The sequence below is a fragment of the Larus michahellis genome, chromosome 23, assembly GCF_964199755.1.
Source record: "Larus michahellis chromosome 23, bLarMic1.1, whole genome shotgun sequence".
Lineage (NCBI taxonomy): Eukaryota > Metazoa > Chordata > Aves > Charadriiformes > Laridae > Larus > Larus michahellis.
Genome location: NC_133918.1, coordinates 1,429,958 through 1,445,380, shown reverse-complemented (window position 1 = coordinate 1,445,380; position 15,423 = coordinate 1,429,958). Strand labels below are relative to the sequence as shown.

The following is a 15,423-nucleotide window of genomic DNA, read 5'->3' as shown; positions in this document are numbered from 1 at the left end:
CGGCCACAGCAGGGTCACCCACAGCAGGTGGCACAGGAACGCGTCCAGGCGGGGTTGGAATGTCTCCAGAGACGGAGACTCCCCCACCTCTCTGGGCAGCCTGTGCCAGGGCTCTGCCACCCTCACAGGAAAGAAGTTCCTCCTCATGTTTGGGTGGAACTTCCCATGGTCAAGTTTGTGCCCGTTACCCCTTGTCCTGTCCCCGGGCACCACTGAGAAGAGCCTGGCCCCATCCTCCTGACACCCCCCCTTTCAGTATTTATAAGCGTTGATAAGATCCCCCCTCAGTCGCCTTTTTTCCAGACTGAAGAGACCCAAATCCCTCAGCCTTTCTCCATCAGAGAGGTGTTCCAGTGCCCTCAGCATCTTGGCAGCCCTTTGCTGTCCCCTCTCCAGCAGTTCCCTGTCCTTCTGGAACCGGGGAGCCCAGAACTGGACCCAGCACTCCAGATGCGGCCTCACCAGGGCAGAGTAGAGCAGCTCATTCTTCTTCACTGCTCCAAGGCAGAGCCCTCGGTGCTGGGGCAGGATCCTGTCTGCTACACGGCTTCTGTGACACGTGCCAGTAAAACACCCCCCCCATCAGTCTTCAGGCATTGCAACAAGATACGTGATGTAGTTTATATCATCCACAGGGCAAGAGGGGTTTCCAAACTCTGCCAAAAAACTGTACAGCTCTAGACTGGACCACTACTCTCCATCCAGAAGACATTCCTGGCAGGAACAAGCAGAAGACAAGGAGCTAAAGGGTCCCTCAGCTCTCTTCTGTTTATTATGCGGGACACTGTCCCACATGACATCCTGGTCTCCAAGCTGATAAAATATGGGTTTGATGGATGGACAATTCAGTGGATAAAGAACGGGCTTGACGGCCACACCCAAAGAGTGGCTGTCAATGGGTCCATGTCCAAGTGGAGGCCAGTGACAAATGGAGTCCCTCAAGGATCAGTACTGGGACCAGTCTTGTTTAACACCTTCGTCAGCGACATGGACAGTGGCATAGAGTGCACCCTCAGCAAGTTTGCTGACGACACCAAGCTGTGTGGGGCGGCTGACATGCTGGAAGGAAGGGATGCCATCCAGAGGGACCTTGACAGGCTGGAGAGGTGGGCCCATGCCAACCTCATGAAGTTCAACAAGACCAAGTGCAAGGTCCTCCATCTGGGTCGGGGCAATCCCAAGCACCGACACAGGCTGGGCAGTGACTGGCTCGAGAGCAGCCCTGAAGAAAAGGACTTGGGGGGGCTGGTAGATGAGAGGCTCCACATGAGCCGTCAGTGTGCACTTGCAGCCCAGAAAGCCAATCGTATCCTGGGCTGCATCAGGAGAAGTGTGGCCAGCAGGGCGAGGGAGGTGATTCTCCCCCTCTACTCCACTCTCGTGAGACCCCACCTGGAGTACTGCGTCCAATTCTGGAGCCCCTACTACAAGAGAGCTACGGACATGCTGGAACGTGTCCAGAGAAGGGCCACAAGGATCATCCGAGGGCTGGAGCACCTCTCCTATGGGGACAGAGTGAGAGAGTTGGGGTTGTTCCGTCTGGAGAAAAGAAGGCTCCAAGGAGACCTTCTAGTGGCCTACCAGTATCTTAAGGGGGCCTACGAGAAAGCTGGGGAGGGACTTTTTAGGATGTCAGGTAATGGTAGGACTAGAGGGGATGGATTAAAACTAGAGATGGGTCGATTCAGCCTGGACGTTAGGGAGAAGTTCTTCACCATGAGGGTGGTGAGACACTGGCACAGGTTGCCCGGAGAGGTGGTGGAGGCCCCATCCCTGGAAGTTTTTAAGGCCAGGCTGGATGAGGCTCTGAGCAACCTGGTATAGTGGGAGGTGTCCCTGCCCATGGCAGGGGGGTTGGAACTAGATGATCTTTAAGGTCCCTTCCAACCCTAACAATTCTATGATTATATGATTTAGACTTTGTAGCCCGCTAAGAGAGTTATTTCTGCCAGAGAGGGAAACCGTAACAGGCCAGGTGAATACCTGGATCAAAGCCGCAAAGAGAAAAGCCACAGTCAAGACAAGAAAGACAACAGAAAAGGCTGAGGCCAAACGACCACAGTAAAGGGGAATTGTTGGGTGCAGGTCATGGCTCCTCTGGGCTGCTCATGGCCTGCCTACATGATGAATATCTTAACCAGTGGAAACGCTTGGAGCAATTCTGAGGCTTTGATGGGATCCAGAGCAAACTGGAAATAGAACCACCTCCACCTTCTTTGGGTGCAGCTCATACACACCAGCTTCTGTGCAGATTAGTTTCCCTGGAACAGGTCCACCAAGGAAAAAAAAAAAACCACCTCCTCGTAAGGCTGCCAGCAGCTGAGTCTGATTCTCTCACTGAGCAACCCTGATCACCATAACCAAGACCCGGCACCTCACTACAGTGCCGCCAGGAGATAACCAAGCTGTGCAGCCAACATAACCCACCCATCTGTACACGAGGACCTTTTTTTTTTTTTTTTTTTTTTTTTTTTAAATTTAGCAAATAACCCACTCACTGTGTGCAGATCACCAAAGCTCCAACTGCCGCTCACGCAAGCTGAGGTTTAACCCCCAGGAACAAGGCTATCCAGTCTGCTTTCCCAGTCTGCTTTCCCAATCCAGTTTAGCCAACTTGGGTATGCAGACACGGTATCTTCTAATCACATGATCCTGCGAACGGCATCAGTGAACTGAAGGTTTTCCGTTGCTAGAGGGCATTTCCAAATACCAGTGTTTTCCTTTTCACCACAAAAACCGTATTTCCCCAGTCCTGGGGCTCTAAGATCACGAACTTCTTGAGGGTGACAAGGACAAAGAATTGCTTCCTTCACGGCATTTTAAGCGCCCGCTCCCACACCCCCTGTCTCATCCAGCTAACACGCCTCCTTCCACAGCCCAAATCCAGTCCCAGGGCTGCAACACGTCCTTCAGCGCCCAGCTCTGCCTGCCACAGGTGGCTGCCATCCCCGACCAGCGTACCTGTACCCCCACGCTCTGGGTGACTGGCAGGGTCCCCCCATCTCACACAGCACAGCGGGCAAGCTCTGGCCTCCAGACACTCAGCCCCACCGTGATTATCCACCCCGAGGTACTGCTGCCAAAGATATGCATAGGCAGGATGCCATGAGTGGCCTGAAGTGCTCCCTGCTACTGTTAAAAGGTTGCATAAGTGGTTTAATCTAAAGAAAGGGAAAAAAAAAAACACAAAACAACAAAAAAAAAAAACCACCCCAAAGAACTGGTTCCAAACTACTGCAGGGCTTTGTTTTTCAGTTTTTAAACATACTCTCTCCTGAGGGCTGAAGACTGCAGCATTATTTTGTTCTTTAAAAAAAAGTACACGATTTTGTATGTCGACTCTCTGACTCCCAGAAGTCACCCTGCGGGTCTGCCGCCTCACACTCTGATAGCACCCGAAAAGCCACCCCAGATCTGCCCACACTCGATCCATCCGCTGCAGGCAGCTCTAAAGCGTCACGAGAGGTTCCCTCGGGCACCAAGGAGGGAATTCTGCTGAGACCTCCCCGCAACTCTCGCGTCGCCCAGGCCTTGTCCTGAGTCCTATGCTCGAAGCCATCTGAATGCAACGGTCCCACAAGCCGGGGTTGCAATGAGCCCTGCCCAGTGAGAAAAGTGACACAGCATTCTACGGCATACACCCCAACACCCAAAATAAGATCTGATGGCACATGACAGCCTTTGAACCATTTTAAAATTTGGTAGATAACACACAGGAAAGCATTCCACTCCCCAGACAGCTTCTCAGTTTCCTGCTTGCCTGTAACATTTGGTTGACAGTCGCAGTTAAAGGAGGTGCTGTAAAAACTTCAGCATTAACTTGCTCTTCAGACAGTGCCCGTGGAGCAACGCTGTGAATCAGAGAGTCATGGGACGGACCTCACCCTGGGCTCAAAACAAAACAAACCCCAAAAAGCAAGAAAAAAAAAAAAAAAAATCAAGGGACAGTGTTCTGGGAGCTTGTGAACCTTCTGTTAAAGCTTCCCACCAGGAACAACCTCCTCCTGCACCTTTAACAGCAAAACACAGGGGCTGAGGTACCTCAAGCATCACTGCAGTCCACAGAGGCTCACCTGCCTCTTCCCTAGGGCTGAATTTCAAACATTCATAAGATTCTCCAAGTTTAACCATGTAACACCCAGGAGGAGGTCAGACGCTTCTAGGAGGCAGCCTTTTGGGGGTCCTGCCTTTGTCGTTTTTGTACCTCATTTACCACTTCCAGGGACGTGGCCCAGCTGCCTCCCAGCAATCCCACCAACACAACCCAGCAGCCGTGGAACAGAAGCCTTCACTTACCGGGCTCCCAGTGGGTGATCAAAGTGATCAAAAGTGATCAACTTCCCCACATCAAGCCACTATTTAGGCACGTTCTAGAAGCTCTCTATATGGTTATATCATACAGACCATGGTTTGACGGCAAATGACTTTGTTTTCCAAATACAGAGGAAGAGACAGTCTTACAGAGAATGTAATTTACTCATTTTTTTCCAAGCAGACACGTTGCCAGGGTCTGACTTCCATTCCCCATTGGTAAAAAAGCATTGCAGTGAGACTTCGTAGTCAATATAGTGTTGTTTTCCCAAAACCTGCAGCCACACGCATCCCTCCTCTCCAATACTCTCACCATATTTGATCAACCTATAGGACGAGGGGCAACGGTTTAAACTAGAGCAGGGCAGGGTTAGATCAGCCATTAGGAAGAAGTTCTTTACACTGAGGGTGGTGAGACACTGTCACAGGTTGCCCAGAGAGGGGGTGGAGGCCCCATCCCTGGAGATGGGGGCCTCTGAGCAACCTGATCTAGTTCAAGCTGTCCCTGCTCACTGCAGGGGGCTGGCCTAGGTGGCCTTTAAAGGTCCCTTCCGACCCAACACATTCTATGAACCTCTGCAGTAGCTGCCCTTCATCCCCGTGTCTCGCAGCCCTGGCAAACTAGCAACTGGCAAAGATGAAATCCAGGTGGAACGTACCCTGCGGTTCCCAGTGGGCTCCCACCGGGAGCAAACCCCTATTTTCAAACAAGACTGTAGGGAGGAGCCTCTGAGCCGCGACAGAGCAGCTCCCGCTACCCCAGGTTTCAGGGTACCCATAACGTTGTTCGCCCCCTCGTTTTTCAGTCACACATTATTTTAGAAGAGCGTTGCCTAATATATAACAAGAAGGTGCTCAATATTCAAAACGAAGCAAAAGGTTCAAGTTTACATGCTGAGAAAAAGATCACTATAAAAATGAGAAGCCTAAAGGATGGTTTCCTTCTTGCTGCGAACTGTACTTGGGAAAGATCGGGCCGCGCGTTACAGCTGGAGTGCCAAAATGAACAGAGTTATCTCAGATCTTCTGAGAGTTGTTATCTGCCACATGACCATATGAAAGGACAGTTTACTGCATTTTAATTACCAACATCTGGAAAAAGGAATTGCAACATTAGGAGAAAATTCTTTGCAGAGGGTATCTCCAAACAAAAACCAGCCATTCAGCTATTTTAATAACTAACAACTTTCATAAGGAAACAACTGAAAACCAGCTGGGACATGAGGAACACCTGCTGCTCCTCTGAGTACTCAAAAGATGTCAGCTTTTAGAGGTGAAAAGCAGCACAAATCACTACGTAATGCAACTACATAGACCCTGTGCCCACCTCCCTCCGCATTTTATCACACTCTGAAGGGAAAGAGAGATCACAGAATCCCAGACTGGCAGGGGTCGGAAGGGACCTCTGGAGATCATCTCCTCCAACCCCCGGCCACAGCAGGGTCACCCACAGCAGGTGGCACAGGAACGCGTCCAGGCGGGGTTGGAATGTCTCCAGAGACGGAGACTCCACCACCTCTCTGGGCAGCCTGTGCCAGGGCTCTGCCACCCTCACAGCAAAGAAGTTCCTCCTCGGGTTGAGATGGAACTTCCCATGGGCAAGTTTGTGCCTGTTACCCCTTGTCCTGTCCCCGGGCACCACTGAGAAGAGCCTGGCCCCATCCTCCTGACACCCCCCCTTTCAGTATTTATAAGCGTTGATAAGATCCCCCCTCAGTCGCCTTTTTTCCAGACTGAAGAAACCCAAATCCCTCAGCCTTTCCTCATCAGAGAGGTGTTCCAGTGCCCTCAGCATCTTGGCAGCCCTTTGCTGTCCCCTCTCCAGCAGTTCCCTGTCCTTCTGGAACTGGGGAGCCCAGAACTGGATCCAGCACTCCAGATGCGGCCTCCCCAGGGCAGAGCAGAGGGGGAGGATGACCTCCCTCCACCTGCTGGCCACGGTCTTCTTGATGCCCCCCAGGAGCCACTGGCCTTCTTGGCCACAAGATGCGTTAGTAAAACTTGAAAGTTTTATTGAAATCATGACCCAGGGTGAAAAATATCGGTTATCATGCCCACAAAGCGATGCTTGCAGAAGCGCTGCCCATCCGCAGGGAAAGCAACCGCGCCACCAGTCGGCAGCACACCCCTGCCCCGCTCCTGCCCAGCAGTGCTGCCTCCCGAAGGCACCCGAGCCGTGCGGCCTCGCCGTTCTTGTGTCCTCTGCCAAAACAGCAGCAGCAACGACGCGAGAATCCTTCCGCTTCCTAGCCCTACCGCTTCAGAGAGCTCCCCTTTGAAGAAAGGCAGCGCCTGCAGCAATGCCAAAGCTGGAGGGCTCCCCAGTCCCGCGCACTCGCGTGCCGGGTAGTTTCAGTTTATCTGGAACAAATGGGTTTTCCAACTCTGGGTAATACATGAGAAACCCCCATTTGTAGTGTGGCAGTAACGCATGCACCAGATTAGCACAGAATCGCTCACACGACATTGGACTGGCCAGTCCCTCGAAGGGCGTTACTCAGAACGGGGCAAAACATTATTTCAGGATTGGGAATCCTGTGCCAGGAAGAACGTGCAAGGAGCATTCTCCTCCTTGGTTTACAAAGCACCATTTACACTGTTGTACAAATAATAACGCTCTGCCTGGGGACAAACTGGAGCTGGAACAACCCACCTGCCGGCATGCCACAGAGCCCTGCTCGCCCCGACGGCTCGGAGCAGCGCACAGCCTGCACGCAACCACCGCACGGCACCAGGCAGCACGCTGATCTTCCAACTGATATTTGACCCGGAATTTAACTTGCCTATTTATATTTTTCAACCTAGCTATTTCGCTGTACGAATCGCTTCAGCACACTCAGTTTTCAAAGAGCTTTCCAGCAAAGGCACCACCTCAGCCTTCGACCCCACCGCCCATCCGCATCTGAAGAGCTCCAAAGCGGGCACCGACTGAGAGCGTCCTCCTTCTCCATGGCGAGATGAAGAAGAGGATTCACTGATACTGGCTGATTTCTCAAGTCTCTCCCTTCTTCCCACGCCTTGCCGCTACAAATTCCCTCCTCAATCCCGAGGTGAAGCTTCACAACTGATGGCAGTGCTGCAAAATCCCAGTCTCTCTCTCTCTCCCGCAATTAAGTCTGCAATGTCTTGCTTAGGCTGCACTTATAGTTCTTCTGGAGACATAGGTCTTGACCGATTTGTCTACAGGGAAGTACGAGAAAAACTGGGAGGAAACAAAAGTTGAGAAAAGTCCAGAATTGTAGTTTACCTTTTCCCTCCCACCCCTCTCAAATATAAACCCAAACAGCTTTCGGCTGAAACAGGACTAAAGCTCTCAAAGCTTCAAATAAAGAAATAGGTGTTAAAGCCAAGACTGTGAGACCTTGGTGCATTCCTCTATTTGCAGAGAAGTGCTTTAGAAACGGGGTTTGGTCTGTTTGTACTTACATTTGCCAAGCCAGTACCGCCCCTTGCCCCTTGTTCCCTCTTTTGGGGAACAGCAGGAGAATGTCTCCTTCAGCCTATCACTGATTTCATGACAACCGATTAAAATTGCAAGAGCAGTTACAGCATGCTTGCCCTTGAGGTTAGCCACACGTCATCGTCTTGCGTTAGATCAGGAATGGAAAAGTTTCGTTAGAATTGATACGTAAAATCTGGGAGAAAACTTACAGATGCCTATTTTGATTGAAAATGGGGACAAATCACAGATTCCCAGCTGTAAGACTGCTCGTCCTCTAGAGGCGTGGGGCGAGGAATGCACATGCACGGCTGACAGGTGGAAGAGCTGCAGATCAGCACAGCTTCTGCCAGGCTCGTCCCTTTGTTAGAGGATACAAAGGGTTCAGTCCCTGCCCCAAGACACTTTGTCAGTCCAGACCTTCAGGATTTTGCTATTCTGCAATTTACCATCAGTGCGTAGAGCTCTCACAGCCTGTAAATGTCACAGCTATGAAGAGACATATTCCACCACCAGGAAAGGTGGCCAAAACTGTAGGAAGCCCAGTAGCCACTTCCCTGCTTTCAGAGAGCGGGATAAACAGCTGAGCGCTCTCCCAAATGCTCCGCACGTGGGTGACCACCTCTGCCAGCAGAGCTGCATTTGTTGCTGCGATGCTGAGGAGACAACCTGGTCTAGCTATGGCAAACGCAACAGAGCGAACATGACAGCATCATCCTCCCTTCCAGAGGAGGCCACGAAGATAATCCAAGGGCTGGAGTACCCCTCCTATGGGGACAGGCTGAGAGAGCTGGGGGGGTTCAGCCTGGAGAAGAGAAGGCTCTGGGGAGATCTTCCAGTCCCTGACGGGGGCTACAGGAAAGCTGGGGAGGGGCTGTTTGCAGGGGCACGTAGCCACAGGACGAGGGGCAATGGTTTAAACTAGAGCAGGGCAGGGTTAGATCAGCCATTAGGAAGAAGTTCTTTACACTGAGGGTGGTGAGACACTGGCCCAGGTTGCCCAGAGAGGGGGTGGAGGCCCCATCCCTGGAGACATTCAAGGCCAGGCTGGATGAGGCTCTGAGCGACCTGATCTAGTTCAAGCTGTCCCTGCTCAGTGCAGGGGGTTGGAGTAGATGGTCTTTAGAGGTCCCTTCTGACCCAACACATTCCATGATTTTCCCTGGGGAACGGCACTGATGCAGCCGGAGCAGAGAACGAAACCAGACCAGACCTGGAGAGGTGGAGAACCTGCTATTCACATGCATGATGACATTAACTGTCTCGATAAGATGTGAACTGTGCCTCAGCACAGATTAGTCCATCATTTTAGCAACAGAGAAAAACCTATTTTACACGAACTTCATGGAAACCGCTTGCCTACCCTATATGTTGATTTGGTGCTGTGCTCATTTCCTTCACATAAAAGCGACCCCCAGCTTTCTTTTTGGCATGGCTTGTCTTTTAGAGCACAGAGACCGTGCCCGTCTCTTACTAACTTAGAAGCGGTTAGTGAGTTTTCAAGGGAACAAACATAAGTAAACGGAGATCATTTCTCTCTCACGGGAAGGGTGTGAGCTGAGTGCATGCAGAAGCATAAGTTAACCAGAGTAAATAGGGGGGGGGAGGGGGGGGCAGAAAGACACACCAGTTATGAACTTCAAGCTAAGCTGGAGGGGAAAAAGAAAAGAAAAAAAAACCAACAGTTTAGAAAACAGAAACTCTGAAATCTCCAAATATCCAAAGCTGAGTCAAAGTCAAGTGCGGGAAAAATAAACTCATCCCGTAGTTTATAGTTCAAGATTCCTGATTCTTCCCTTCATCTTTTAAGAAAAGGTTCTGTGTTTTTAAGTGTAAAAAGACAAGGTACTTTAAACAATAGCGAAAAAAGCCCCTAAATGCACATTTTACTTTGTATCTCTGCCTGCAGAACGAAGTCACATCCTGAGGACCTGCAGCGGTCCCTCAGGACTAACAGTCTCAGAGCCCGTATCCAGCCTCAACTTCCCCGGCTTGTGCTGGAGGCATTTTCGGTTGATTTTGGTCATGCTGCTTCAAGGAATCTACGCTAACTTCCTCCCAGGGGAACACTGTGTCCTGCACTTGCTTCATCTGGGCCAGCACCAATAACCTAGAACAGGAAAGCCCCTCTTTCCAGCATCAATGAAGGCAAGAACTCTGCTGGAAGCTGTTTGCAATTAGTACATTTGTAATATGGCTCATCTGCATGGTCTCCTTGGCATCCAGCGTGGGGTCACCTCGCTCTGCATCCTCAGAGCACTTCCATAGCGCAAAAAAAAAAAAAAAAAGGCAGTCAAACACATCAGAAGCCAGAAACCATTCGTTCCAATGCTTTTTTTCCTGTTTCCACTTGAAGAGTGCCAGCCGTGTTAATTAGCTAACCACAGACAGACAACCCTGGCTTTACAGGTGGTATTTAATGCCCATGGCACACACACTAAGCTCGCTCTTGGCTGCCACCTGGTCCACTCCTGGCAAAGTTAAGACTTCCTTACTGATGCCTGTAACACTCCACTGTGCATGCTTGGGGGTAATTAGACCTCGCATCCTCAACGGGAGTTATTAAATTCACTCTTACAGGGCATGCGACAAAGGGATTTTCCAGTCCCAGCTCCTTTCCCTTCAAGCCTCTGTTTCCGAAGGCTGACATACCATCACAGTTTCAAATGCACCTGGAAAACCAGGGCTCTTCTAGCTCTCCAAACACTCCCCTGCAGCTGTCTCCACAATTCTTTGGAGATGCAAAAAAGTATTCAACCTCTTAAGCCCTGGAAAGACAAGGCTAACATCCAGCTGTTAAAAGGATTATTCCGTGCACGTGTGAGCTTGGCAGCTGAGCAGGGCTGTACATCCCCAAGAGCAGGGTGGATCAAGGGGTCTGGCCATGGCCATCAGGGCTGACCCACCTCAGCAGCATCACAGGCATTCTTGACGAGGACCTGGAAAAAGGTCGAGAAAGTGCTAGAAACTGTATCAGAAGGGAAAGACACAGAGATAAACGCTTCCCGGAAGGAAAGCGGATCAAGAGGATGAGAGTCTCAAGGAAAACGAGGGCTGGTCACAGTGAGGGTTGAGAGGGGGATGTGAATGGTTCCTTGAGCATGGGGAAATAAAGGGCACAGGGCGGGATGCAGAGCATGAACCCACTGACCGATCACACACACATCAGGGCAGGACAGCCTTGTCTCTGGGCACTGCAGGGACGGCGCGCTGAACACAAACAAGCCTGATGAAAAGCCAGAGGTGCTCTGGCTAAGCCTGGCGTTTCCAGCTGGTCATCACCAACACCGACATGAGAGACACCCCACCTCCCTGCTGGTGAGATCTGAGCTCTGCACAGCTTCCTCCGAGAGGACAAGTCACGCAGCAGCCTGGACTCTCGCCGGGGCAGCAGCATCGCAGCGCGGATGCTTCTTCCCACATTTAGAGGCGCACCGTTTTTGTGGGTACTCACAGCGCAGGCAATCTCACCGGGGAAGCGAGAAGTCTCAGTCAAAGGCCATCGTGTGGCTTTTTGGTTTTTAATCTTGGTCTCTCCATCAGATAGAGAACACGCTCATGTGACAAAAGCTAATGTTTGAGACCGTGAGAAAAGTACCTCCAATGTCACAATCCTCTTCCTGTACACGAGCCACAGGATCATCCCTCAGACAAATCCCACCAACTTTGGCTTCTGTCGCTAGCAGTTAAGTTGTCTCAAGGCAACTGGTTTAAGTGAGATAGAGAGATTTATAGGGCCCAGTTTAAGAAAAGTCAATCACAAACTCTAAGCTTATGCCACAGAGGAAGGCAGCTGGTGCTCCAACACGCAACTGTAGCAACTTCTTCAGTTTTGCCCTGACACCAAACTCGTTCTCTTGGAAAATCTCTGTAACAAGCTCTACAAGGCAGCGCGCGCCCTGTCACGGCACACAGTGCTCAACAGGTCAAAAACACGCGTCAGAACAAGAGCCGGCAGCACTCCAAGAGAGGAGAAAAAAACAGGCATGGCACTCCACTGGCGAAGAAATCTTTCCCTAATAACTACTTCCACCCGTGGAAATAAAGCCCGATGAACGGACACAAAATACCGCCGCTCCGAACCTCCAGGCCTACACCGTTCTTCGCCGGGGTGAAGCTCCGACACAAGAGCCCAGCTGCCGCCCGCCGGGAGGGCTGCCCGCCCGGCCGGGGAGGGGGTGCCCAGCCCGCGGGGAGCGCCGCAGGCCCGCAGCAAGGGGCCCGCCTCTGCCCCCGGCCGGCGCGGAGGCACCGCCCGGGACGGCGCGCTGAAGGCCAGCGCTCGGTGGAAGAGCCCGGCGGTGCGGGGGCGGCCGGCACGCACGGTGGCCGGGGCCGGCGGGAGAGGCTACGCCGCTCGCGGGGAGGCGGCTGCGGAGAGCGCGGCCGGGTCAGCCCTCCTCCCCGCGGCACGGTTCCGGCCCCCCAGCGCGCTGCCAGACACCGGACAACCCCCGCGGCGGGGCTGGGGCACCGGGAGCGCTGTCATGGCTCTCAGGCCCCCGGGGCGGCCAGACCGCGGCCCGGCCGCCTCGGCCGGCCTGAAACGCCGCTCCCGCTGCCGCAGCCCCGCACCGGAGGGCGGCCCGGCCCCGCCGGCGGCGAGCAGGTCTCGGCCCCCGGCCGGGAGCAGGGCCAGGGCCGGGCCCAGCCCTGCCCCTGGTGCCGCCCCCCCCCCCCCCCCTCGGTACCTGCGGTCCCGCCGCCCGCGGCCCCTCAGCGCCGCGCGCGCCGCCCCATCGCCGGCTCCTGCGGGCGCCGGGCACCGCCCACTCGCCACCGCCCGCCCTCACCGTGACGACGCCGCCGCCCGCCAATCCCCGCGCCGCACTGCGCTGACGCCAGCACCGGCTCACCCAATGGGCTGCGCGGGACCCGGCCGGCGTCGCAACGCGACGCCGCTGGCAACAGCCGCTGGCCAATCGTCACCCGGCAGGGCGGCCGCGCCCCGCCCCCCTCCCGGCCAAGGGCACGCGCGCCCCGCCCCACGCCAGCCGGCGGCCCGGCCCCGCCCCCCGGCGGCTCCCTTCCCGGCAGCGCGGCCCGGCCCCGCCCCCGCCGGCGCAATGGCGAGCGCCCGGGCGGTGGGACGAGCCCTCCGGAGGCCCCCGCCGCCCCCCGGGGGGCCGGTACCGGGCGGCCGGAGTCCCGAGGAGGGTGTGGAACAGACGGTGACACACGGGTGTGGTTTGGCAATCTTTATATCCACAGTACAGCGTAACCATGCACAGGATCCCCGTGCGGGGGGTATTTACAGAGTGAATTGCACTTAACACAGGAACCGGGAATAAAAGTAAACGGAAGGAACCTCTCTTCTGGGTTGCATAAAGGTCCGGGGCTAGTTGTAGCCTGCGAAGCCTGACAGACAACACTGCCGTGCATTATCTGACCAGTTTAAAATAAGAATTAACTGTTATTTACTGAAAGAGCGCAGCCCTGCAGACAGGCCTTTCCCCGCAACATCCCATTACTCACCCTTCAAACTGTGTTATTTATTAAGACCCTACTGAGCGCCTGCAAGTCAAGAGAATCCAACCTCAGGCTCGACGCTATTTCACTTGAGAGACAGTTACTCTTCACCTCTCAGGGCCTGATTTTTCTTTTCTTGATTGAAATTCAGGCTCCTACCTTTAATACTAGTTTCATTTATGATGGAAAAAGGCCTCCCTAAGAGACAGAGTCACTTCATTAGGATCTTTTTTTCCTCCTGCAGACTCCTCTCAGCAAGTTCTTCCTTCGTGCTTGGAAGGGGAACGATCACCAAGCACAGGAACAACTCCACCGTTAACAGCCCACCAACCCATCACGTCCACAACCCCTGCCACAGCACAGCACGCAGGAACCAGAGCGTCAGGAAGCGAAAATACCTACTGTAGGGGTTTTTTTTCCGAGCAGCTTTTGGTAAGTGATCTGCTCAAGCGAAAGACACAGACCAACCCTGGCCCTCCCAAGCGCGTCCAGCTGAGCGCGCTCGCCCCTTTCCGCACAAGGATCCCCCGTTTCCGGCCTTGCCCACACGCTGCGGGGTCATGACAACCCACCCAAGAGAACAGCCCCCAGACGGGGGATCTCCGGGATGCAGCAGGTCTTTCTGCTGCTTCTACCTGCTGGAAGTGCCGGGAAGCAGCCGCAGGGGGAAGAAGGGATGGCAGTGCCTTTTCCTTCTACCAAGTTTCCATGTTCTGCACAGCACATGCAAAAAAATCTTTTTAACCATGGAGCGAGCTGGCACCCATCGACTGAATTTTTACATTTATACAAGTGCGGAGGTTTAAAACTTTCCTATGAACCAAACTTTCCCAGCCTGTGCTGGCTACAGACGAACTTTCCGTGGAGATCCCAGCCCTTCACCCACCGAGCCTTGTCCGCACCTGACTCAACAGGAAGAAGAGACGCTAGAGGGAGGCAGCCTACCCAACGAATGTATTTTACCAGTTACCTGTTTGCGTGCTCACCACCAAATCGCTTTTCTGTGTGAGAGTTTTGGCCTTCACCCTCCCCGTCGCTCACAGGGGAGTTGGCAGAAAAGCCTCCAGTCTAATCCTGCATTGGAGAACGTGTTCTGAACATCAGCAGGAGCCTTCAGCTGGGGTTTATAGCACTGACACTGGGTGGTAAGCACCCAGTGCTTTTTAGTGTTATTTTTCAAGAGTTAAATGAAAAAGTCATCCTCAACACCCGAGTAAAGCAAGTATAGCACATGTTCCTTCTTTCACAGGCAGCTTTCCTGTCATCGGGAGTTTTACATATGCCAAATTCTGCCCTCGCACCTCTTACAGCAGATGGAAGAGAGTTGGAACCTTTTCTGTTTTCCTGACAGTAATACCGAGAGACACAGAGCCAGCGAAGTTGCAGTAGGAAGCGATGACGCAGTCCAGGTGAGGTTACATTTAACCGCTATTTTCACATCAGGAAAAGCGTGGTTAAGGAGTCTGGAGAGCTGCTTTGCACATCAGGCAGCTCTGGCACAGCTCAAGCTTCCTCCAAATCTTCCCCTCTGCAATTTCAGTAGCCCCCCACCAACAGTGGGTTGGGCAGCTACAGCTCTGAGGTGCGGACAATGACTTCAGGGGGACACCGGGGTACTCGAGATCAAAAGCGTTTTCCCCTCCCTATGCACAGGGAGATGGTTTTACCAGGCAGAACGGATCCACTGTCCCGTTTCTGCTGGCACTAACGGCCCTGTGCTCAGTCTAGGGGAGCGCACCTCAAACCCACAGCTGGAGAGCAGTGCAGCAACCCGGGAAGGAGTCAACACCTGATCTCGTGAATGGAGCGACCACAGCAGACAGAACCACCACGTAGCTTACCGTGCTCAGATAAGCTGTGTGCGAGCGCATCTCGAATATACCAAGCAGTCCTGCAGCAAAAAGCCCTTTCACATCACGACACGTCTCCAAACCAACCCAACCCCCCTGGGATGAACAGCAGGGGTCTGAGGTTCACCTGCTCTGAGGGGGCTTTGGTCAACACACAACGAAGTTGTACAAGGTCTCTTCGACACCCATAGAACTTAACAGCACTTAAGCCCTAGACACGAACCTTTTGTTGGGACTCTGAGGCAAAGTTTAGAGCCTTCCACAAAGTCAAAGACCAAAGAAAATCTCTCTTCAGTGACAAGGAAGTGACTAAACTGCTTCTCAGCTTCTTATACCAGGCCAGATATGATTCTA

At 53.2% G+C, this 15,423-nt stretch overlaps 1 protein-coding gene across 1 annotated transcript in view; it reads right to left on the bottom strand.

The window, feature by feature from the left end:
- The window catches only part of MARCHF2 (membrane associated ring-CH-type finger 2), a 40,683-nt gene extending 28,145 nt beyond the window's left edge, over positions 1–12,538 (bottom strand). Inside the window, exon 1 of the mRNA XM_074566130.1 lies at positions 12,442–12,538. The gene's annotated coding sequence lies outside the window, so the exon portion shown is untranslated. The remainder of the gene's footprint in view (positions 1–12,441) is intronic.
- Between the last annotated feature and the right edge of the window lie 2,885 nt (positions 12,539–15,423).